The sequence below is a fragment of the Lycorma delicatula genome, chromosome 1, assembly GCF_047948215.1.
Source record: "Lycorma delicatula isolate Av1 chromosome 1, ASM4794821v1, whole genome shotgun sequence".
Lineage (NCBI taxonomy): Eukaryota > Metazoa > Arthropoda > Insecta > Hemiptera > Fulgoridae > Lycorma > Lycorma delicatula.
Genome location: NC_134455.1, coordinates 142,397,935 through 142,425,607, shown reverse-complemented (window position 1 = coordinate 142,425,607; position 27,673 = coordinate 142,397,935). Strand labels below are relative to the sequence as shown.

The window sequence follows — 27,673 nt, the reverse complement described above, 5'->3', positions numbered from 1 at the left end:
TAACATTCTCCCATTCTTCTTCTACATTTTCTATCTTATCTTTTTTACTCAGACCTCTAGCGATGTCCTCCTCAAAAATCTTCTTTACCTCCTCTTCCTCAAGCTTCTCTAAATTCCACCGATTCATCTGACACCTTTTCTTCAGGTTTTTAAACCCCAATCTACATTTCATTATCACCAAATTATGGTCGCTATCAATGTCTGCTCCAGGGTAAGTTTTGCAGTCAACGAGTTGATTTCTAAATCTTTGCTTAACCATGATATAATCTATCTGATACCTTCCAGTATCGCCTGGCTTTTTCCAAGTGTATATTCTTCTATTATGATTTTTAAATTGGGTGTTGGCAATTACTAAATTATACTTCGTGCAAAACTCTATAAGTCGGTCCCCTCTTTCATTCCTTTTGCCCAGCCCGTATTCACCCACTATATTTCCTTCCTTGCCTTTTCCAATGCTTGCATTCCAATCTCCAACTATTATTAAATTTTCATCTCCTTTTACGTGTTTAATTGCTTCATCAATCTCTTCGTATACACATTCTACCTCATCATCATCATGGGCGCTTGTAGGCATATAGACGTTAACAATCGTTGTCGGTTTAGGTTTTGAATTTATCCTTATTACAATGACTCTATCGCTATGCGTCTTGAAATACTCCACTCTCCTCCCTATTTTCTTGTTCATCACGAAACCTACTCCTGCCTGCCCATTATTTGACGCTGAGTTAATTACTCTAAAGTCACCCGACCAAAAGTCGCCTTCCTCTTCCCACCGAACCTCACTAATTCCTACTATATCCACGTTTACCCTATCCATTTCCCTTTTTAAATTCTCTAGCCTACCAACCTTTTTTAAGCTTCTAACATTCCACGCTCCGACTCGTAGAATGTTATTTTTTAATTTTCTGGTGACCCCTTCCTTAGTAGTCCCCACCCGGAGATCCGAACGGGGGACTAAAGTTTTAATTATTTAATTAAAACTTTTACTTTTAAATATTTAATTAAGACAAGGAGTCGCTTGGAAATATTCTATATAGTTCTTGAATACGGCTCAGATAGCAGTATTTTTGATTACTAACGGGATGTTCTGGATTTGAATCCTTGAAAGTTAATACTGGTATTTATTGATTTATTACAGATCATGAACTCTACATTATCAAATGTATATTTACGTAATTATCTCTTTTTAGTATAAATCCTATGTAAGTTAAAAAATGCTAGATCCGCAAGAATAAATAAAATTTAATTTAATAGTAATACTGTAATGTTATCGTAGTAATAAAGATAAAAACTAACTCAGAATACACTAATGTTTTCACTTCGAAGGATGTAACTACTAAATATTAAAACAAGTAGTAATTATTCTATTTGAACTATACTGAAAAATAGGCATGAAATCTAAGTGCCTCGTTTTATTTAGATTCTTTTGCTCGTGAAGAGAATAACAACTAAAGCAACAAAAATGTACTCGACTGTCATAGTTCGGAAGGCGGCTGATCTACAACTTACAAAATAACATTTATTTTGCTACGTAATGCATTTTAATGCTTTTCTCTGAATTGTGCAACCAATGAAAAGTTTTTTTTAAAGAAAAAGTTCCACTCCAATCTCTATTTAAAACGATTTTTTTAGTTTTATAATTAAAGAAATATTTTTATTCGGGATAGTACAGAGATTTTAGTTCCTGCTCAGAGTCTTAATAATTCCATTTCGTGCTATCACTCGTAATATAAACGACTAACATTTATGTCATCGTTTATTATATATAACACATAATTATTCATTCAAATTTTTATAATGAAACTTACCTTTTTATTTATTTAGTCTTGATGTAGCGTGAACGCATTTGAATTAGTATAATTTTATTCTATGTTTAATAAAAGTAAAGATTTTCTTTTCATAAAATCTTTAATAGATTAATGCACAAATTACTTAAAAATGTGCTATGTAGGATTAATATTTTAGGCGCGGTGAGAATTTCTACTTTTATCAAGGAATCAATAACAGTATAATTAATACTGATATTTCACAAAACAGATGCCAGCACTCTCTTATTTTTCTAGAGGATGAACCTCCTTTCAAACATCCTAGAGATGGGAAGTGCAAGGTACGTGTTATTTCGCTCTTCCAAGTTCAATCATCAGTTTCAAACCAATGAATTGCAGCTATACACCGATTGTAGGGTGGGTTTTGGGACCCCTTTTTGAAAGGTACCGAATGATTACTTTAATCTTACTCGATGCCGCGCCGTTATCCTTGCATATAGGTAGAGATTTTGCCTTACCGAGGTCAATGGCCGAAAGGAGTGGCGGATATGATAATTTGGATTTAACCCAAGAAACGTTACTAATGTAAAATAATAACGTAATAAAATAAGCAATAAAAATACTAGTGTAAAATACTACGTAAAAATAAGTATAGACCATCGGTTATAAGAACGTGACATTTGTTATTGAAATTCAAAATGTCCCCTATTTTTTAAAATTACATCCTGGGGAAAGTAAGTGAGGTGTAAGCGTACTATAAAATACTATGTTCATATTATTGTAATTGATTAAAAAGAAAAAATTAGATTTTGTTTTCAATGAATCGATCTAGCACTGTCTGAATAATTTTATATCGAGTTAAATATCTCTTTTTGATAAACATTTAATTAATTGTAATTTTCTGTGTAAATTTCTTATAATTTGAATACATTTAATAAGAAATTAGCTTTATTTATTTCTTACACGACAGTAATTTTATATCTGTCATGCGCATCGGGAAATTCGGCTGGGGAAGAGTTTGAGTGCGGATCGCTTTAGTTCAGTTAGTCCTCACGCTTAAAGCGTCGCGTATACATGGTCTGTGAATGGTGTCGAGTAGAATTTATGGTTCCGATATTTAACGTACTTTAAAATCGTGAAATAACGGCAGTTTTTATTTTAGAGATTTACTGAGAATTGTGGAAAATATTTATCGTATCAAGTATCAGTTTTATAGTGTTTTGTTTGTCTGTTGAATTATAAATTTTTAAAGTAATTTTTCCAGTGCAACAAGTGCGGTAAAGAAAATATAATATAATAAAACATATGTAGATAATGTAAACGTTGTTTGTTTTCGGTGTAATATTTATTAAGATTCCAATAAAAACTACTTAAACAAGATTTCAAAAACTTTAATTGATTTTTATCAAGTAATGAAATTAGGTGGGTGTGTCATATATATGTTTTAAATTACTAAAAAAAAGCTTAATTTATGATTTTTTAATATTCTATTAATACTTATAACTTCATTAGAACATTTAAAATAAATTATATTTCTTTATAATATTTTTATTCACTTCCAATTTTTGTTTTATATATGAAAACAAAAATTGAAAATAAAAATGTTGAACGTTATATTTAGAATTACTGTAAATGAATACAAAATTAATCCTACGTTTTCTAAAAATATAAGAATTATCAGATAAATAATATTTATGAGGCATAATTGTTTATTTTTTAATCGATATCTCTGTTATTAATTATCTTAACAGCGCCATGATTAATAAGTAATTTATTATAAAAAAAACAAGCTTACTGACATAATAACATATTTAATAAATCAAAGATAAAATTATCGTGAAAAATTTATTTTTGAGACCAGACCTCTATGAAGATCAGTGTCAGCAAATAAAAATTATATAATGAATTTCAACGAATTAAAAAAAAAGAATTTAAATGATTTCTCAGACTCTGACTTTTACAATAATTAAAGTTTTAGAAATTTCTTCCATGAATCAAATATTTCCATTAGTATCTCTTTCAAAGTGGGATACAGTACAGATGGAAATTTATCCATGTACATATTGATGTCCACTGACACACACACACACACACACACACACACACACACACACACACACACACACACATATATATATTTTTTCAGACATGCGCGTGCACATACATTTACATAGAGAGATATATTTTAAGTCTAAACTATAAATAAAAACATTGGCTTTGCCTTTCTTGTTCCAAAGTTTCAAATAAAGCAAGTAAATGTACATTTGTGATAGAAACATATGTTTTTCTGCTTGTTTGTTAATAAACTGTATTTTATTTACTTACCTTTTTCGTTTTAATGTGTAAAGGCATAATTTTTTACAGTGTCAAGTGCAGTAAAGTCGTTAATTAACATTTTTGTGTTAATAATACTTTATTACTCTACTAATATTAATATTATTATTACTATTAATATTTTATTTCTTGCTTACATTTCTTTGGAGAACGTCAACTTATTCTTATTTATATATTACAAATATTCATAAAATTTGCATAATATACATTCAATTTAATATATTAAATTAAGTATATATCTTGTATTTATATTTTTTCCTTAACTAAAACTCAATTTATGTTCTTTTTGGTATGTTCAGATTTCTAACAAGCTGGACCAGATACGTTTTCTTCTTCGTTATGTTTCTTCATTTTCAGTTTCATTATTTAGGCTAAGTTCTTTTGAAACTCACCGAGTTTATTCCCTTTTTAATTACATTATATCGATAAATACAGTAACATATTTTTGGAATAAGTAAGTAATCTAAACGTTCATTATTATTAACAAGGAATACCAAATTAAAACAATTAATAATAAAAATAAAGAATAAAAATAACATCATTCAAAACACAAAAATAGTACTGAAATTATTTTCAAATAATGTTGAATTAACAGTAGAAGTATTCTGAAGTATTTTTTCTAATACTTACTTTTTAACTTAAGGGCATATATAAAATTGTATTTTTTTTAATAAGGTGTTTCAAAAGTTAGTTCAGTAATTTGACCATTGTTAATGATATTGTGTTTTAATAATATGATATATTGTTTCTATGTCTAAAGAGATTAGTTATACAAAATTTTAATCAAATTAATTTTTTAAAAAATTTCATTTAAAGATAAAAATTTCAACGATTCTTTGCTTTACAGTTCTTAGAGATGAGTTTTAAATAGTTATTTAAATTTTATTTAAATAAAGTATTTTCCGATTAAATAGTATAAAATTGAGATAAAAGGTCATGATTCTTCACTACTACAAATTCTGGTATTTTGGATAATTTTGGCATTTTAAATTGTCAAATCCGCATTTAGCGAATTAAACTTACTGCGAAAGAGAATATCTATTTTCATAATAAAAAAAATTAAAAAATTCTTAATAATAGTCTTTGAGTAACTGATAGACAAAAATTAAAAAAAGTATACTATTAAAGTTTATTTACCATTACCCATTAACGAGTAAGTTAAGTTAAACTGACAAATTTTCTGATTTTTCATTATGGTAAAGCGTACTTAAAGCGCTTTAACGTATCTATCACAGTTTAACTTATTTACTTTATTTACTCTTATTAGAGTAAATAAGGTATTCTAAGAGAAATACTTTGAATAAATTTAGGTTAGAAAGTAAAAAAAAAATGATGCTCAGGAAAATGGGCAAGAACAAATATTATTTATTTAAACTTTTGAATTTAACTGGCTTTATTACTTTTTTGCCTTTTCCAGCAGCTGAAATTACTTTTCCTTTGTTTACTGTGTTATAGATTAATTTTACTTTATAAAGGAATTTAATTTTTCCCACAACTCGAAATTGGATTGTTAAAACCTAGTTTTAATTTTTCTATTATTATTTTTCTAAAAACAGTTATCTCAGCACTTTATTCATAAAATATATTCTTTGAAATAACGTATTGATATATTTTTACGTTCCTATATATATATATATATATATATATATACAGAGAGAGAGAGAGAGAGAGGAACGTAAAAATACATAAATACACTATTTTATATATATATATATATATATATATATATATATATATGCAAATATATACTATCTCTACTAATAGTGCCTAATACATACTAATAATTGCCTATCATACATGTTTGGCAATTTTTTTGACCTTCGAGAATTTGATATAATTTAAAAATATTTTGTGATAATTTAAGAAATGTTTGAAAATTACTTAAATCAAATGGTAATGGTACCATAATTATTAGACATGGGTACTTCAGAATCATAAAGAGTGGCATCATTTTATAGATAAAAAATTTGAAAAAATTTCTCCCCATTTGAAGTGAATGATAAATATCTAGAGAAATTTATGTATGTCATTGATGTTATAGTGAAACTCATAATAATAATAATAATAAAAACTACTAGCAGTTTATAAAGAAACAGCTGTAAGGGAAAATCTATAAATCGCTTTTCTAGTTTCGAAAAACTACTTTTTGAAATACAGTTTCAGTTTCTCAGTGCCGGGAAAGTATAAAAACTTCGTTGTTAGCTTTTTTTATCTCATACATTTGAAACTTGCACGTGGAAATGTAGGTGGATATCTCTAGTGTATGAAGAATTTCCTGGGAGATAGTTATATAGTAAATTTATTAATAGTGAAATTAGCTCTTATTCAGATATTAAATTAACTCAAATTAATAAATTAATAAATCAATTATTATGCGCAAGATTATAAAAATTGTTTAGTAATATAAAAATTTAAGGCTGATTTATATTAAATAAACTGATTCTAATAGTTTGAAGTTGTAACTAAAACAGAAAAATTTTATATCTTTAAAGTTAAAAAAAAATTACTTTCATGTTATTGAAATTCTGATTTTTAATTTATCAGGTAATTTAGATTATTTTCAAATCGATTTTTAATCCATGCGGGGCTATACCGCTTTTAATGTGGGTAGATAAATAGGCTGCAGATACAAAGAAACAAGAAAAATTACGTTTTTTTTGTAATTAAATATTTTATGAGAGGTAATCTGATGTATAAATTAAAATAAAAAAAAAGTTATGGTTCAAATTTTCTCTTCTAGTAAGAATTAGTAAAAATTTTATTATATTTCTTGAAGAAAAAATTTAAAGGGAAGTAGAACAGAATAAAATCAAATATAGTTTATTTGAAAATGTTAAATGATAGATATCCGTAAAGCAAGTATTATCTTTCATAACAGTATTACATTTTATCTAGGGCTAACTTTGCATATCACACAAGTTAGGTTGAAGAGTAGTCAATAAAACTGAAGAGTAATAATAAATAAAATGAAATTACATGGATAATAAAAAATATTCGGGGAAAAAAATAGGGAACACTCGTAAGACCATACTCGGACTTCGCAGTTACGAAGCGGGTAAAAATAAATTAAAATGGGAATCTGACTTTGAATCTCAATGGCAACGATATAACGCAACAAATGTAATACTAAAACATGTATTTTATTTATTAACTTGTTTTTGGTTTTGAGTTAATTTAAATAAACACTTTTTCTTAAATCTGAAGGAATTTTTAATCTATTATTTAATTACTAAATAATTTTATTACTTACTAATATATATTATTACTATATATATATATTAATATTCTATTACGAATTTTATTACTAAATAATATTTATGTCTAACCTCAGAAATGAGAAAGTAATAAAATGTTTAAATGTTCAAAATAGGGCTATTTACTTATTGTGAAGAAAACCCAGCAAAACCTAGTAATACAAATAAAGCAAATAACAAGCTACTCTCGCTTGATTAAAAATTTCATGCTGATCGTATTTTCAAACGGAGACTTCATGTTATGAATCAAAATATACAACATGCAGTTATAAAATTTGAGTAATTAATACATAAATTAGATTACTGGTTTTGTTAAATTTAATTATTTCATCATGTAAATTTACACAAAAAAGTTGATTTTTTTGGTTTGCTATTTTTAAAAAGAGGTTTAACATGTTATTAAAAAAATAAATTTTAATTTTTTTTTTTATTTACCAATGGTTTTTTTTATCAGTGTGTTTTATAATCTTTTTTAAGTGTCAGCTGATTATCAAAACATCTCAGAAAATACTGGAAACTTCAGGTAGTTTGTCAGTAACTTATAGTTATCCTTTATATATATATATTTTTAATTGCTGCAAGTAATATTACTTTAATATTTGATTGGCCATCATTTTTACGGGTTTCCACATTTTTTTTTTTAAAGGCTAAAATATATGTCCCACGCCCATGAATAGGTTTACATTTAAAATTTTTGAGACCCCTTCCTTCTTACAGTCACACTAAATCCTCGTTGGTAGGCTAAGAAGATAGTTATTTAGTCTACCAAGTGGTGTGAAAGTTAAAATTCTTCACGTTCCAACAGTTAAGAAGTTAAGGGAGATAAAATAAATTTTGGAATACTCTGAACAGAATGAAAGTACTTAGGGCGTATTTACAAAATATTTTTTTATTAAAGTAAGTGTTATGATTGATGAACTTACTAAAATTTAGGCTACTCTTAACGTTTTTATCTACTAACAAACAAATATTTGTTTTGTTTAATTAATAACACAGGTACTCAAAATTAAGTGATTTGAAAGTTGTTTACAATTTGATAAATGATTTTTGTGTTATATTGTGCGCTGATTTCAAATATGGCCACCGTTTTTTTCTATCACGTAAGAATTTGTCACAATACTAAAAAAGAAAATGGAAAAAAGGCATATTGTATAGTATTACTCGTAGAAAACCTTTATTCGTAAAAAAGTAATAGGACCTAAAGAAAGGATTTTTGTACATTTTCTTACCTCTACTCATCTTGTAATGCCTTTTTCTTTTCCTTTCAACGCTTCTCAAGCCACATTTTCTTTTGTAGTCAGCTTGCGGATCGTCTCTATGGATACACCAACAGTAGTCTGCAATCATGTTCACATTCCACCTTCCCCGATATCTGTGTTCCATTTGCTTTACATCTTGGTGAAATCTTTCACCCTGTTCTTCACTTACAGCACCAAGATTTTCGGGGAGGTAATCAATATGAGAATGCAGAAAATGTACCTTCAAGCTCATCGAACAACACAAATCTTGGAATTTCATTAGCATGTTTTCCATTATATACTTAACATTTGGGTCCTCATTGTTCCCAAGGAATTTCTTTACGACTTCTTTAAATGCTTTTTATGCTTTAAATGAGTATTTTTCAATGTCTTCTATTTTGGTTTGAAAGGTTTCATTTTTAAAAGCTTTATGAATATCTGAACCAGTGAAAACGACTTCTTTAACTTTGGCTTTTGACAGTTGTGAAAACTTATGGCATATGTATTTAAAACGCTTTCCTTCTTTAGTTAGAGCCTGTACATATTGTTTCATCAATCCCAGTTTGATGTGAAGTGGAGGTAGAAGAACTTTCCGTGGATCAACCAAACTTTTCCGTATTACACTTTTGCTCCCAGGTTCTAGTAATATCCTACGTAGCCATACTTTTCTCGCCAATGTTCTTTCTTGTCCCGGCTGTTCTATTCACACAGGAAGCAGGGATATTTGGTGCATTCTCCCTGCTCGCCAAGAAGCATAGAAATTACGTTAGGTTACTACATATTATCCATTCATGATCGCAATATTTCGGTTTAGACGAAACTAATTCTAAATTCTCGTAGCATTCTTTCAGATACACGGAGTGTCTTACCTGCACTGAAGAATATTTGTTGCCATTATGAAAAATAACAGTTTTGAGGCTTCTTTTGGACGAATCAATAAACAGCCGCCATTTATTCACATCATACGTTGTGTTCAGCTGCTCCATAACATCAGGAATATTGTTAAATTAATCTTCAATCTTCAGTAAAGTACGGAGTAAAGACTTTTCTCTGTATCTGTAGCATGAGAAAGAAGTGCCAGGAGCCAGTAAGTTTTTTTTTTAAATCTAGAACCTAAAAGTTCTGCTGAATGTTTAGGAAGAAATCTCTGACCAAGTCATTCAGTTCATGCTGTGAAAAAAATTGTGGTTTAGAACTACCAGAAATAAAATCAACATCATCATTATCATTGACAACATTTTGCAACTCTGTTTCAGAGTTGTTCAGTATATATTCTCGTTTCTCTGGAACTGAAGGTACAGGTACACTAGGGCTGTAAGGTAAAAGGGTGTATTGCCAAATAACAGTTTGGATACACAATTTCTTTTTTGTTTTTTAAATTGAACCCTTGTACGTCATAAGAACAAAAGTAGCAATCATCACTGCGATTTTGTGGTTCTCTCCAGATCATTAGTACTCCAAACCGAAAAGACTTTTTTTGTCCATTTGCGTAGCTCTTCCACAAAATTAGAACAAACTATATGAGGGGTCCATGTTTTGTCTTGGTCACCAAGTTTTACCCCAAAATAGGCGTTGTACACTTTTTTAACAAAGTCTGTAATATTTCTTTTATGTTTCTTCACCGCAAACTCCTCGTAAATATAACAGATATTATTAGGTGAATTAATTCAACTCTTGAAGCCATTTTGAAATATAAAAATACAAGGATAGCACAAATAAAATAAGTTCAAAAAATGAAAGAAAACTTAACACTATAAAAGTTTAAAAAACTATTTAGCACTAGTATAACCTTTCAACACAATGTTTTAATTACAACTGATTTATTTTTATTTCAGTAGAGTAAAGATGAATAGGAATGAGTGAGTCATTAACTAGCTAATAGCTTGACAAAAATGACTCATAAAGTCACTCCAATTATATTACATCATCTTATTAGTCACTCATCTTACTGTATCAAACAAAAATTATGAACATTACTTGTATTCGTTTCATAAAACCAAACCAATAATAAATTATCAAAAAAATTAACTCAAGTTTAATTTTTTATTCAGCGTTTTATAAATAAAATATATTGATTATCCATTTTGAGAATATTTTAATAAATTGATTTAGTGAAAAAATGGTACGTGATGAAATTTTTTGACTATTTTTCCTGAAACCAACACACAAAAATTTATAAGAATCAGTTATTAGTTTTCAAACAACGTTTCTCCATTGGTGACCTGTGTAATCTAACGATTTCATAAATACCAATTTTACAATGCGGATAGAATGATATTTCAAAAAATTATTATTAGATTAAATGTAAACGACATGTCAGAGTCATTTCTTTGGGACTGTATTCTACGAAAGGAATATTTTCTTTGTATATTTCCAGAAGTTGATTTTATAGTGAAAATTGATAAACTTGTTAATTTGAAGATTAAGTTACACTAATGTTTTAACGAAATTAATAACATGAGATAAGTTTGCGATACTTCTCAGAAATTTCGTTTTAGAGTTTATAGACTATAAACTATTTGTTTACTTCATATAAAAACATGTTCATACATTTCCTATAAAATTGAAATTTTTTTTTTTAATGGAGTAATAAATGAAACATGTAAAATGATAATCAGTAAATCAATAAACAATTTCTTACCATTCATCAGGTGGGCTGAGATTATGGAACAATAATAATCTTATGTAAATAAAAATTGCGTGATTTTGCATTGCAATTATTTATTTGTAGTTAAGTCTTTTCTAAGATTCCCAAGGTACAAGCTTTAAAGTAAGCGGAATTATTAAATAAAAATCTGATGTGGACATCACATGACTTTCTTGTACGCCTATCATATTACATATACCTTATTTTGTTGCACTTCATTTAAATTTATTTCATTTGAAAGTGAGATACGTTCTTTGAATTCTTTAATAAAGTGGACAGTTACACAATTGTGAAATATTAGTTTTTATTAACATCAAATATTTATACAATTATTAATTCAACAATCTTACCTGAAATATTAGGATAGAGTAAAACACACTAAAAGAAGATGATAAATATAAACAAGAAGAAAATGTTAAAACCAAAGAAATAATAAAAAGATTAAGAGAAGATGATAAATAGAAAGAGAAAACGTTAAGACCAAGGAAAAAATAAAAAGATTAAGTAAGGATGATGAATATAAAGTGAGAGAAAATTTGAAAACTAGAGAATGTGTACACGAATTAAGATCAGAAGAATTATATCAAACCAAAAAGCGATTAAATGAGTGGCAACCAAAAATAAATAAACGAAATGATGATGGTCAACTCCGAGTTAGGGAGAATATTGTCCGACAATATCGCAGGAATAATGAACTAAAAGATAAGAAGTTTTTGCAATTTATTTAAGATCGGGCATGTATGTCTTAGTGTATAAGTTGTTCTTGTGAGGGTCTATTTTTCAGTGAATCTGTAGTTAATTTTAATGTAGATAAAATTAAACAGAAATTCCAGAATAATTAAATAAAATTAAACAAGAAAATCATCAAAAAATATGATTATAAATTATAATTTTCAATTAATATTAAATAGTCAGATATTTCACCAAATCTATCACATACACACATATGCAATAATGCCTATAAAATTACATTTACACGTTTTTAAAAGTATGTAAAATTTTATTTCACTACTCATTTTTTTCAATTTTTTTATTATCATTGAATTATTATTTATTGTAAGATTTTTTTCAGTCGCGGGTTAATAATTTTAATAAATCAACATATTTAAATTTAAAAAAAGTTAAAAAAAATGAGATGAAGTATGATTCGAACCGATGTGCCTTCCCCTGCTAAGATCCTAATATTTAATTTATTAAAATTTCATTTGGCTATAACTCTGGAACCAATGAAAATAAGTACCACTTATGATAAATAGTTGAAAAGCTCTCAATGAGGGCTATTATTGCAGTTAAAAAAAAGTCCAAAATCTAATTTTTTATTTTTATTTTAGGCTTTTTTGGACACTTTTGGTTCAATCGATTGCAATCAAAAAGGGAGGTACACAACTAGATGTTACAAGAGTCATAAATCCAAAATTTCAACATCCTACGGCTAATCATTTTCCAGTTATGCGAGTACATACATACATACGTACGTACATTCTTCGTACAAGGAAGTAAAAAACACAAAAATAATAGTTAATAAAATATAGCTTACAAAAATATGGTACTAATATGACAAGGTGAATTAGATTTTGAATAAAACCAATTAAAAATTAATTAATTTAAAAGAAACTTTACGACATTTTTTATTAGTTTATTTGTTGTTATTTCATGAATAAATTTCTTTAAATAAATGTTTCAAGTCATGAGGATAAATTTAAAAAATATAATATGAAAAATAATAGGAAGATTACCGCTGATTACGCGTTGTAATTTTGCTGCGATGCGAGGAAAATTAAATTACTCAAATGGTGCAAAGAAACAGAATTAGGGGCGATGATATCATATTGGAGATAAAGAGATGGAATGGGACATTCAGCCTTAACGTCTACTGAAACCAGCCTAGCATATTCAAAATAAGATTGCTACAGTGCTGAAAGTTACCAGTTTGAAACTGTAAAATGCAATTAAATTCTTCATAAAAGACTAACATAAAAAAAGGATACTACTATTTTTAAACCTACTTTACAAACGGTTATTGTAAAAACTTATTGTATAACCGTCTTTTTCACAGTTTTTATGCTAAATTCATTTTATTTTTGTTAAAAATTGTTTTCACAACAGTTTATTAGTATAAATTATGTTTTAAATTCCACTTCCACAGTACCCTAATAGAGGTAATGAATTTGTTCTTCTATCAAAAGGTCAAATTAATTTTTTTTAAATAATCGTTTGTAAATTAATTAGGTATTACTTGAAAGATTGTCGGTATTCCATCCTCAAAAAACACCCAGACTCTGCGAGGACGACTGGAACAATTAGTAAATGTTTCGTCGTAAATATTACAGATTTCACATGAGTACAAATAAATTAGAGATAAATATTTTATAAAAAAAAGCTGACAACGCAGTTGTAGGACTTTCCCGTCACGCGGCTTTTCTCTGATGCACGGCTTACAACACAACTTAATTAAAAATATTTACAATTTTATTTAAAATATTTTTTTACAGTTGTACGCCAGTGCTACACTAGCGTTCCTTGTGGTGACAAGGGGTACTATTGACGCAGCATACCCACTTAGCCAGTAGTTAAGAGCATTTTTTGGGGTGGTGATACGGTTTTGAAAAAAAATTTTTTTTGCTAATATTATTATTTTTAATCGTCAACAAATGTACCTAAGAAAAATAAGACCTTCATTAGGCGAAATCTCGAGGTACTGAGGGTGACCCAGCTCTACAGCCTCATCCCCTTGACCTTTTAAAATTTAATGATATCTAATGAACATTTAATGATATCATTGCCCCATATACATACAGAAGTAACCTGACCAAGTTTGGTCAAAATCAGTCCAGTAGTTCTGGAGATATAAGGTGTGAGATACCAACCACACACAAGTACATACGAATATCCGGAAAATTTCCATCCGGTTTTTTTTTTGTTATTTGTGTTCCTAAGGTGTCAAAACGTCAAAATCCAGTGAAAACCGGATATGCCCAAATTGGACCGATTACAATACTTTCCCTTCTACAGCTACAGCTCTGCTATAGCGCTAGACGGGAACGTAAAAGAACATTTTTAAAGATTATTTTTAAATAAAAATTTAAATAATGAAAAAAGAACTAATGAATAATAGAATTATTAACTTTTTGCCGTTATTACGATGTTGAAATTTTGAATTTACGACTGTTGTAACATCTAATTGTGCACCTCCCTTTTTGATTGCAATCGACTGGACTAAAGTGTCCAAAAAAGCCCAAAACCCAAAAAATTGGACTTTTTCTTAACTGCAGTAATAAGCCCTCATTGAGAGCTTTTCAACGATATATTATATGTGGTACTTTTCATTGGTTTCACAGTTATAGCCAAATCAAATTTTAATTGTTGAATATTTAGATGTTACAAAGGGAAGGCACACATGGGTTCGAATGCGACTTCATTCCTTTTTTTAAATTTAAATATATTGATTTATTAATAATTATTAACCTCTGATTGTAAAAATAAATTTACAATAAATAATAATTCAATAATAATAATAATAGAGGTTAATCGATAATCATCGGTTTGCTTTATACTGATGATTTTTCGATCCTGCTGCACAAGAGCACGATCGAAAAATACAAAGACTTTTCAGTAACATTAGCCTCATACTAAATGGAAGAAGTTCAGTATGGTTGTATTCTTTTGTGTAAATCAAGCATTTGATAAATTTTGGTACAATGGTTTGTTTTAAAAATTGAAATTTTTTTTTACCGCATCCATTTGTACGATCGTAAAGTTATACGTCTCAAATAAATATTTCATGGCAATCTTTCATGGTAAAACACAAGAATTCAGAGATAACATGAATGCCATAAGGTAATATTTGTCACCATTTTTATGCATTTTATTCAGTTCAGAACTAATATTTATTATCAATGCAACCGTAGATATTTTCCAGACGTCACCGCTGTACTTGGAACGGAGTCCACAACTGTAGCATCACTACACTTTCATACTGACTTAACGAGATCAAGATGCGTTAAAAGAAAGTGAGTTTGAGAACAAACGAGGAAAAAAGCGTCGACTATTATTTGTATTGAATAATGTCCCCTCTTCACCAAAATAATTGTACAAGGCGAAAATCAAAGTCGCATACAATCAAACATTTAGGTTGACACATCCAGTCTTAGCTGAAAATACACATTAAGGCATAGAATATCTTTTCTTTTTCTTTCTTTTTCCTGTTTAGCCTCCGGTAACTACCGTTTAGATAATTCTTCAGAGGATGAATGAGGATGATATGTATGAGTGTAGTCTTGTACATTCTCAGTTCGACCATTCCTGAGATGTGTGGTTAATTGAAACCCAACCACCAAAGAACACCGGTATCCACGATCTAGTATTCAAATCCATGTAAAAATAACTGGCTTTACTAGAACTTGAACGCTGTAACTCTCGACTTCCAAATCAGCTGATTTGGGAAGACGCGTTAACCACTAGACAAACTTGGTGGGTAAGGCATAGAATATCTAACTTTGGAAAACATAACGGCTAGTTAGGTAAAATCTGTACATGGAAGAATAAACATTTACTATATTGTTTATGGTTGTTTCAAACACGTTTTAACATACGGATTAGATTACAGAAAAAATTAGAGTTCAAGGAGAACTGTAATCTAGAGATTCCAATAAAATTTCTAGATCAATCATGAAGATACCTTACTACATCTAAAATAAGATTATACTAACACACATACTAACTTATACTAACTTACATACCTAGATTATACTAACTTCTGAAGACGCTACCAGCTGACAAGATACCGGCATTTTGATTTAGCGTGCTGTATAAAGTTTATACGTTATCGTTATTGTTTATTAGTATACGAATTATAAAACAAAGTAGAAGGTCATTTGGCAAGTAACTTACTGGACAATTGTAACACGTTAAGTCCTTTAAATCAATGCCAATCACGCTGCTTAATTTAATAATATTTAATTGATGGAAAAAAGAAGAACAAATACAGACAATATAAAATAGTTTTATAATATTGTGGACTATCTTCAATAAACTTATCTAAATCAAGATAAATTTAGTTTCAAACAATCGACTTCTTTTTTGTAGTGAACAGGAGGCAGATTTTGTACAAGGTGTTTAACAATTTTATATTATACTTTTTTCAATCAAGTAAACAAATAAACATTTCTTTAATTGGTAAAAAAATTATGTTTATTTTATAATTTGAGGATTTTTATATACCATTTGAGAATTTTGGGTATTTTATTTTTATATAAAAGTAAATTGAAGTTAAGCATCTAACAAAGTTGGTTGTCTAATTTCAGATATTCAAAATCCTTTTAAATAGTATTACTTATTTGGGAAGAAATATTATTAAGGTACTACCCCTCACAAATTAAACAAATTTTAATTGATATAAATTTCAAATATTAATGAATTAACAATGAAGACAAATGAAGATTTAATTATACAATGAAGATTTTAAATCTTGTCATAACCAACAAGTACCGCAATTTCTAACCGCGGGGAAAAGTTGCAGTTCTCATGATTCTAAAAACAGAACATTTAAAATATTTATAAAGTTGCAATAATGTTGACTACAGAGGTGAATTTTTATATTAATAGATCAATAGAAAAACAATATATGAATTATTACGGTTGCTGGTGGAATATCTCTTATGACAACCCCAGGTGGACTGCCTATAAAACAGCGAAGAACAATGATATTTTGGAGCATTTTTGATAAACTTTCAGTACTATTGACGATGCAGTAGACTTTAGATAGGAGAAAGAGAGAAAGTAAGTGAGTAAGAAAGAAAAAAATATAGAATATATTTTGAACATATTTGAAACGTCGTAAAATTAATAATTAGTGTAATAAATTTTCATCCACATTACTACTAATTTTCACTTAACATCATTCTAAAAAAGTACCTCCTACATATTTTTTTTTTTATTTACTCATTTTGATGTCTCATAACCATGTAACAGCTTAATTAATCAATTAATAAAAAAAATAAAGCACTGTAAAAAAGCAACGTAGTTAAAATTTTAGTCGAAATTTTTATCATTTTTCTCATTCTTTATTTTAACATCTATTTTACCAAATTTTAGATAATTGTAAATTAAAAATAATTTTAGAAAACTTTTTATAAAATTAATCAGCTAAAACATAAATTCAATTTGTTAAATATACTTTAAACTATATTATAAGTAACTTATATTTTAATTTTATAAATGTTATAATTTATTTTACAAACTTAAATTTTTATTTTCAAAGAGAAATACTTCGTAAGTTGCATAGAATCAAATGAGAACTAACAATTTAAATTTGTAGGTTAATTTGAATGTTATTGAATGCACGTGTATACATCATTAAAATTCATGAAAAATAATGTAAAATATTCACTTCAATACTGCACCTTACAAATTTGCAAAATGTACGTTTTTTAATTAAACTTTAAAACGTTATTTAAATAAATAATAATATAATATAAAATTCTCAATAAGCGCGCAATTCTAGCAGACTCGGCAATGCTTCGCTATTGCTAGATCTGAGTATACATACAGATTAAATGTCAACAATTGAAAGTTTCATAAAACCTTAAAAAACTGAACATTAGCAATTTAACAAAATTTAACCTTTCACTTTATAAAAGTCAGAATGTAAATAAATCCAAATGGCAAAACAACAGCACTACCTATCGGATTTAATTCACACCACTCTCTAATCACAGTATTCGGTGGAAAATAATTTTTTAACGAAAAGTTTTGTGGCTGCAAAATCATTACAATTAAGAAACTGAACATTAAGAAACTTAGAAAACATTACGGAACCTTATTAAATTTCACCTTTAACTTTATAAAATTCAAAATGTAAATAAATCCAATTGTCAGAACAGCACTACCTATCGGATTTAATTCAAACTATTCTCTAAACGCAGTAGTTCGTTAGAAATACGAATTTTAATGTAAGAACAACACTAAGCTACGACGCAAGTAACTGATATGCGAAAAAGCAACAAAATAAAAAAAAATTCCTAGAACCCGATCGCAGCACCAACTACCGGGTTTGACTGATAAACCAAAAATTAAAAAAAAATCTTCTAAAACGCGATCGCAGCTCTGCCTACCGGACCCACACGCTGCCTACCGGAGCCAATTGTGAACCTTAACCATCCCAAGATCAACAACATAAATAAATTAAAAAAACATTTTCACTTCAATACTGTTTCTTACAAATTTGCACAATGTATATTTTTTAATTACACTTTAAAACGTTATTTCAATAAATAATAATATAATATTTCTCAATACGCGCACAATTCTAAACGCGATCGCAGTGTTGCCTACTTGTTACTTAATCAGTTGTGATTTTGTTTACACTGGCAACGGCCATACGGGCTCTTTGTGATTGGTCGTTGTGTTTGACAGCGACCATCTTGCATTGATCTGATTGGTTTTCCTTTGTTTACATTTCCATCTGATTTATTAGCCTCTTATTTATTAAAAAACTGTTTTCTCGCGATTTTTTGTAACACAATAATAACACAAAATTACGAAATATTTTTCTCAATTTGATCGCAGCACCAACTGTCGGGACAAACTAAAATTAAAATAGAATATTATTGAATATTCGATACTGCGATGGCAGTGCAGTCTGCCGGATCCAATGTAAAACATTCCAAAATCAACAACTACTTATAAATAAAAAATTAATTTAAACAAATTTTCCAGTGGACCAAATTGTGAATACACACGCACACAAGAAATATATGTATAAAGATATGAAGGTGAAAAAACTTATAGAAGTTGAAAAAACTTCTGGAATAATTAAAATAAACATTTGGGTAAAAATGTAATACATTTACTATAAGCATTACATAATATATTCTAGATTCATAAAAGATAATAAATATAAATTTGCTGTAAAGTAAAAGGAGTAAATTATTCTTCTGGAAATGTAAATTAAAATAAAGAGTGAATGGGACCAGCAGTTCAATAATATAAAATTTTAGGGTCAAAACTTCGTTGCAAGTGGCTTTATTAAAACAAAATGTAACTATATACAAGTGGAAGCAATTTTTATTGAAATAAAATTCTTAGTTTTGGTTGAGTGTGTGGGTACCTTCTAAGGAAAATTAATTATCAGTACCTTATTTTTGTATCCACTACAAAAGTGCTTTTTATGAAAATTTAAAAATTAAACCTTATGGAAAACAGTCAAATTAATAATTCAAATTATATATATATTCAAAGTAGATTTATATTTTTTACGTTTTAATTTTTTTTTTGTCGAAAAAAAACAATAAAAAAAACAGATTTTTGCATTATTTCCATAACAGACACTAGGCTCTCAAATAACATAAATAAAATATTAAGTTGATTTTGTATTCACGGTATAAAATATTGCATTTCATATCAGAAGCAACTTTGAATTACATTATTTTATTTCTTTTGGATCTAAAATCACAAAAACAATATTTTATTTCAAAACTGATATCACGGATTATTATATGAAGCATTTGATGGATTATGTAATTTAATTAAGTTTATTGTATGAAAAATAATATTTATAAAAGTGTTATAAAGGTTTTTTAGTAATAATAATAATTTTTTTATTTGTTTAGTTTACCTTCATCACCCGTTCTAGTAAACCGCTTACAACCGGTGACGAACAGAAATAAAATGCCAGGCAGCTTGAAAAATTATTATGGAGCATAAGAACAGGTGACAACTGAAAAGCTAAAAGCCATGGAATGCTGTGTGTACACAAAGGCTTATGAGATGAAAAATAGGATTAACTGTATATATATATATATATATACACACTCACAGAAATAAATATTATTTTTACTTTTTTTTAAAATTATTCAGTAGTTAACGATACCATTCAGCCGCTCAATAAACTCTTTCTTCTCATATCTCCACAAATGTATCTCTGAACTGAACCTTCTAGCGACTTTCATTGTACATTCATTAAAGATAGTTCGCTGTCGAAACATAGATGAAAGATTTGAGGAGATCTTCTAAAGTTATAAGTTACTCGAAGAGAGATAGAAGCATTTCCAAGAAAGTTGCCATGTAGTAAGCGATAGAAACAATAAAAGCAAGTCGAATAGTGTTCTTCTTGATTTCAAAGACGGTAACTTAAACTGTTTTTGAAGATGAGCATTGGAGAAATCAGAAAGGTGACGAAATTTCCACCGGAGTTAGAAGAGAAATCTGTTTTGCACAATCTCAATAATATTGGAGATACAGGTTCTAGATCGGTTCCAGACGACGGTGGCACTAACAAAGAATCGAACTAAAAACAGAATTTAACTAATTACAATAAAGAATAAGTTAATTAAAAATGAAGTACTGACTCTCTAGAAAAGGAGACTAATCTAACTTTATTTACATTAAGCGGCATAAAATTTGACTCAGTCCACCTACACATTATTAATGTTCTTTTGAAGAACTTGATCATCATAATTTGTCTCAAACGTTTGTATATTTTCTGATCATCAACATACATCTGGGCTTCACAATCGATATTAGAAGAAAGATCGTTAATAAATACTAAGAAAAGAAGTGATCCTCAGAACTGAATTGAGGAACACCAGATTTAACCTTATGATGACTTGAAGTAAGACCTGATGTGTCTTTATCATATGGAGAAAGATATATTATGCAGGTACGAGTGAAGCTATTTTACATAATCCTCGATCGGTCCAAATTGAGAAAAATTCTTCAGTAGACGGTTGTGTGGCATTTTATCAAAAGCTTTTTAAAAATCGAAGAAGACTACATCATATTGGGATCTATGTTGAACCGCAGGTCGGACTGAAGAAAAAAGCAAGCAGATCAAATTAAAGTTGAACGGTCTTTCATAAAACTATGTTGAATTGATGAGATTTGAAGTTAACATAGTGGTAGAGAGTTTCATAGACAACACGCTTCCGAACTTTGGAGGCGAAACAAAAGACCAAGATCGGTCCATGATTGTTGATAGAAGGGATTGGAGTGACTAAAGCGTTTTCAGATGGAAGGAAATACTTGGCCTTCGACGGAATATTGAGACTGGAGTTTGAAGGGGTCGCCGAACTGATAGCTTATGTTGACGACCTGAATCTCCTGGTTGCCGGCAAGACGGATCAAGAAATAGAGGATTGTGCAGCAGCCGCGGTCGATAGTATAAAAAGGTGGCTTGAAGGGAGAGGACTGACATTAGCGCCTAATAAGTCATCGGCTGTCGCCGTAATAAGGAGGAGAAGAATCAGAGAAATACGAGTAAGTAACATGATAATCACCATGTCTAGATGTTTTAAATATCTAGGTCTGTGGTTGCAAACCAGTAGGCTATTTACGGAGCACTTGAGCAGGGTAACGCAGCGAGCGGAACGTGTGATTGGCAAATTGAGCAGGCTCGTGACCAGACACAGGGGTCCATGTTCATCGAAAAGGAGACTGATTTTGAAAGTTGTAATGACAATTATTTTATGCGCGGTCCCGGGGTAGGCCGAGATCTTTGATAAGAAGATAACCTAAATAAGATATCTGCTCTGCAGAGGGGAGCTGCGATACGAATTGTGTCTGCATATAAGACAGTAACAAAAAACGCAGTAGAAGTCATAGCGGGAATACCTTCCTGTTGAACTTAGGGTTCTGATGCTCCGACGAATTAACTATGGAATACCTAGAAATGAAGCTAACAGACAGATGCTTGAACAATAGCAGGCACAGTGGGAAACATCTGACACTGGAGGCTGGACCAGAAGGATAATTCCCCAAGTCAGCATACCCCCATGTCAGTGGGTATGGAGAGGTGGGCTTCCATCTCACACAACTGTTAATTGGACACAGAGAGTTTGGGGTCTACCTCCATTGTTTTGGTAGGCGGCTGACCCCAGACTGCCGATACTGTAACGAAATTGACTCGGTAGAGTACTCGATACACAGATGTAATAGATAGGACGAGTTTAGGCACTCGTTTGGGATAAGTCAATTGCATCCGGAAAACACGCTGTAGTACATGCTAAAAGAAAAATATGAATGGGATAACATAGCTTCTATAGTAACCAGAATAATACAAATCAAGGAGAGGACGCTAAGGAGACAACGAACCGCCCTGCTCATGAGAGGGCGGTTCGTTGAGATGGGCCGCTCTCGTTGATTGACCGGGGACCCCTTGAGTTCGGGGAAAATTGAAAAGACCGGAGATCCGGCTAGATCCCCTCCTAGGAGAGGAACTGGTTTAGTGCATAGCACAAAAAAAGACCGAGTCCCGGCCCACTGGGTGAGCGACCCCCGCAGGGCACGGCATCGCCGGATCCTGTGGGGTCCCGGGAGGTTAGAGGCCAGGCAACCACTGAGGATATGCAATGCGTAACTGCTGGACCATCTTCAGTGGTCTTGAGGAAAAGAAGGAAAAAATGGAAGGAAATATACCTGATTATAGGCTCCAGAAGAAGTTGTAAGACAAAACTGGAACGATAACATGACCAATTAACTTAATAATAAAGGCCGAAATGCCATTCATTCCATTATTAGCCATAAGGATTTCTTCAGATAGAATTTTAGAGATGGCAGTTTTAGTTCAGCTGGCCTAAATGTAGTTGCAGATGATGAAAGATCTATAAGAGACTACGAAAATTCTTTCATCAAGAAGTGGTCATCAAATTCTTTACAAGTTAAACGCATGTCTCGTGATAATTTTGCCATCTTTCATCGGGGCAACAACCCGGTTGGTACTAGATTTTCGCTAGTCAACATATAACTAAAAGTTATAAGGTTTAAAAGTAAGATCGTCACATTTAAGAGTGAAGTTCATCATGTCATGACGAAGAAAATCTTTAGAAAACTTTCTCAACTTAGAGAATACTTCATAACTCAAAATAAATTATTATTAATAATAATAAAATCATATTATAATTTTAACATTAAAAAAATGCTACCTGCTATGCCCTTTATGTACTTTGTGAAGTAATGAGGGTGAATAAATTGATTTATATTAAAGCAATATATAGGGTTGAATATACAGAAAGAACATCTGTACAAATATCAAGTTGTTGTAAGAGAGCAACAAGAAAGACAAATTTCAGCACAGAAAGGGTTGAGGTAAGGATGTAATCTAGCAGCTTTTATTGCTTGTATAAAAATGAGCTGTGATTTATTTAAAATAAACATTTTTGAACAAAGTAACAATTCTGGAAAAATTAACTTGCCAAAAGAAAAAAAATTAATTTGAAATTAAATAAAATTAAAATAGTTTAAGTATCGGGAAGGAAGAAAATGCGTGTATGAAAGTGAATGAATATATTGTAATGACAGTCAAAGGTTTTTTTATTCAGAAAAGAAATTTTCTAATATTAAACATAGATTCAGAGATTACCTTAAAAAAAGTCAATTGGTTAGAAAAACAAAAATACCGTTACTGGTAGTAATAAACATTCTATTGCACTTCAACGGTATTTTTTTTCCTTTTTGTTTAAACTCCGGAACCATCGTTAGGTATTGCTTCAGAGGATGAGATGGATGATTTGTAGCGCGTGAAAATGCCATGCCTGACCGGGATTCGAACCCCAGACCTCCGGATGAAAAGGCGAGACGCTACCACTCGCGCCATGGAGACCGGCTTGGTCTTGATTCTGTATTTCATTTTCAGTTATTTAGCATGAGATAAATAATCAAAATAAATTTATTATTAACTATTAAAGCCCGAATATTACGTTGTCTTAAGAACTTATAAAAAAGTGAAATATTTTTATTATGTTTTATAGATTTTTCTAAAAGTGAAAAATAACGATCATATGTATTTTAGTGGATATTATTATTGTTTGTTTTCATACACTTGTAAGTGCATTGATTATATTACTTAGTATTTACAGCATACATACTGTCATAAACAAATTATTGTTATTTTCCTATTAATTTAAATAAGAATCGATGTGTTCTTTCATATTTAGATTGAATAAAATTACTGGAGTGGAGTGGAGTTAGTAGAGTAGGTGAAGTAAAAATTGTAGCACCTAAACTATCTGAATAACTATGACTTGGAAAAAACGGTTAGTCAAAAAATGTTGTGACTTGGTGAAAGAAAAGTGAACCAGTTTCTTATTAGACGGTTAAAAAGACATTTTTTAAAATTAGGTTTTAGCATTTTACAATCTATAAAATCGTGGCGGGTAAAAAATTACCAAACAAAAATATTGTTCAATTTTCTTAGATTCTAAAGAAACATTTCGTAATGAAATGAAATTCCATTACTAATAAAAAATTGATTAGGGATTCAAAACTACACGGAAATCTCTCGGGAGCTGATTCTATAGCTAAAAACAGGAAAAAATTTCATATAAACATACGCCCGAAAACGCTTCATTAATGAGTTACGGCTAGCGAAAGATTTTGCCTGGATTTCTGCTGCTCCTCTGGGGTAATGACTTCCTGAAATTCTTGGAAGGTAAATTAAGGGACGATTTAGTTGTTTCTTATGGGTTTTGACCTAGAAATATTTAAAAAATCAGTACCAGAACTGTAGCTCTATTAGTTTTAAACATATCTGATGTAAAACACAAAAATTGTAGATAAAAATAAAACGTTATGGGTTTAACGTAAGAAAACTTTGTTAAATGGTTAATTAAGTTATATTTTTTTCAATTTCCTATGTAGAAAATTTAATTATAAAACGATTCATATAAATTACTTAACAAAAAATTGAATATAGGATACTGAAATTTAACTTTATTAAAAAACAAAACAAACTGAATTATTGTGAAAAAAAATGTTAACAGCATGAAATAACTAATTTTGTCCATAGGTTGGAAATAACAGATGATAATTTATTTACTACTTTTTATCAGAATGAATTAATTTGTTTTCCTAGGTTGGCAGTATCAGGTGATAATTAACTTTTTGAAACGGCGTTTGATTAATGTTGATGGTGGATTTTGTATTGTATTTTAATATGTATTATTTTGTATCTGTGAGATTATGTGTACAATTCAGAAAACAGTTTTTACTAAATTTAGTGAAATTTTCTTTAATACATAATGGGTAATAATTCAAATATGTACTCATTTGAAGAGTATACGGACATTATATTAATTTACGGTAATGTAAACAAGAATGCTTTGTCGACAGTTCAAGAATATCATGATACTTATTCGCATCGAAGAGCACCTGATCGCAAACTTTTGTAGCTGTTAAGAGGCGACTTATAGAAACCGGCGTTTTAAACCAAAACGAGTAGATAATGGTCATTAGCAAAGCGCGAAAAACCATAATAATGAACTACCAATAATAAATGATGTACAATTATCGCCAACTACAAGCACTAGACGGGTATAACGGCATTTAAATATTTCACAATCAAGCGTAAGGCGGGCACTTCATGAGGCACGGTTGTACCCGTTCCATTTAACACGCATACAATACTTATTATCGCAAGATCATAATAAACGGAGGATATTCTGCCGATGGTTAAGTAGAAGATGGGTACGAAATCGCAATTTCCTTTGTCGATTTCTCGTAACGGATGAATCGTACTTCATAAGAAATGGAATTGTAAATTTTCATAACACCCATATTTTGGCGGATGAAAACCCACAGACTGCGACAAGACATTTTCAGCATACATTTTCGATTAATGTATGGTGTGGTGTTCTAGGTGATAATTTGATTGATCGATTTTTCTTATCAAGGAGGATTACAGGAGAAGCGTACATAAATTTTTTGTAAGCAAACCTGTCTACCCTCTTGTAAAATATTTCTTATATAAACAGGTTAGAGTTGTGGTTCATGCACGACGGGGCACCTTCTCATTTTTCTAATAATGTAAGGATTATTTAAGTAATATATATACGGTAGACAATAGATTGGTCGAAACTGACCAGTGAAATGTCCACCACGATCTCCCGAACTCACGTAATCAGACGTTTTTCTATGGAGTTGGATGAAGTAAATTGTATATTCAAAACGGATTAACACACATTAGGAAAAGTAATCGCATAATAGAAGCTGCAGAAACTATTCAGAACTACTTGTAATGTTATGAGACATTATAGAAAAGAATTGATTCGTCGAGCGAAATCATATACTGAACAAAACGGAGGCCTCTTCGAGCAGCATTGAAGGCTGAATAACAGCCTTCACTAACTTGTAATGTCATTATACGTCGTTTTCAAAATAAAATTACATTTTAGGTTAAAAACTATTTCCAACCTACGGACAAAATTAGTTAATTCATGCTGTTAACATTTTTTTTTCACAATAATTCACTCTGTTTTGTTTTTTAATACAGTTCAATTTCAGTATCCTATATTCAATTTTTTCTTAAGTAATTTATATGAATCGTTTTAGAATTAAATTCTCTACATAGGAAATTGAAAAAAAAAACTTAATTAACCATTTAACAAAGATTTCTTACGTTAAACCCACAAACTTTTTATTTTTTATATACAATTTTTGTGTTTTACGTCAGATATCTTTAAAACCAATAGGGACTCATTTCTTAAATATTTTCAGGTCAAACTTATAAGAAACAACTAAATTTGCTCTTTAATTTATCTTGACAGAATTTCAGGAAGTCTTCATTTCCCCGGGGGAGAAGTGATCCGGGCGAAATCTTTCGCGAGCCACTCGCTAAAAGCAATTTTGGGACTATGTTTAACTTTTTTGAACTTTTTTCCTGATTTTTGCTATAGAATCAGCTCCCGAAAGATTGCGCGTATAGTTTTGAATCATATATACTCGTATATATATAAAATGTGTCCCACGAAGAAGTATACGCTTTTGATTTAGTATCACTCGCCTATTACCTAACCGATTCTACTGAAACTTTCAGACCTTTTAACTAAGGTCCTAAAAATGCTCTGTGAAAATTTTAACTTTTTAGAATTTATAAAAACAAAATGGCGCTTCCAAATAAAACCATTAATTTCAGTTAAACAACATTTTTTTATTCATTACAAAATTGCTGGTAAAAATTATTAAAAACAGATGAATTGCAAAATCAAAATAATCTTAAAATTACGAGAAATATTTGTACGAATTAATAATGAAAATACTCATACTGAAATCAATCAAGAGCGACACACTTGTAACATCGTTTAATAAATCTTTTGTATACATTCGCAAAGAAATGTGTTGGAATTCGTATTTCTTTTTCAATGATCCTCTTCAACTCTTTATTAATGTTAAGGTTATGGGAGTACACACTGTTCCTTTAATTAGTATCACAAGAAAAAGTCACAGAGTGTCCAAAAATTCACTTCCACGACCGATCCAACGATCCTGAAGGTAAGTATTTACCAGCAGTTTAAATGGGATTGCAAAATGAAGTTCGGCTCCATCTTGCTGAAAAATAGCATACCTGATTTCTGGAACAGTAAAATGAGGCAATATGTGTTGATTTAACACTTCTAGGTATCTATAGCCATTGTGTTGTCTGATAAAACACACCATTAGCAGCAG

At 29.8% G+C, this 27,673-nt stretch overlaps 1 protein-coding gene across 1 annotated transcript in view; it reads left to right on the top strand.

The window, feature by feature from the left end:
• Positions 1-2,882: 2,882 nt before the first annotated feature.
• Positions 2,883-27,673, top strand: part of LOC142318196 (tachykinin-like peptides receptor 86C) — a 734,981-nt gene continuing 710,190 nt past the window's right edge. Inside the window, exon 1 of the mRNA XM_075354749.1 lies at positions 2,883-3,188. The gene's annotated coding sequence lies outside the window, so the exon portion shown is untranslated. The remainder of the gene's footprint in view (positions 3,189-27,673) is intronic.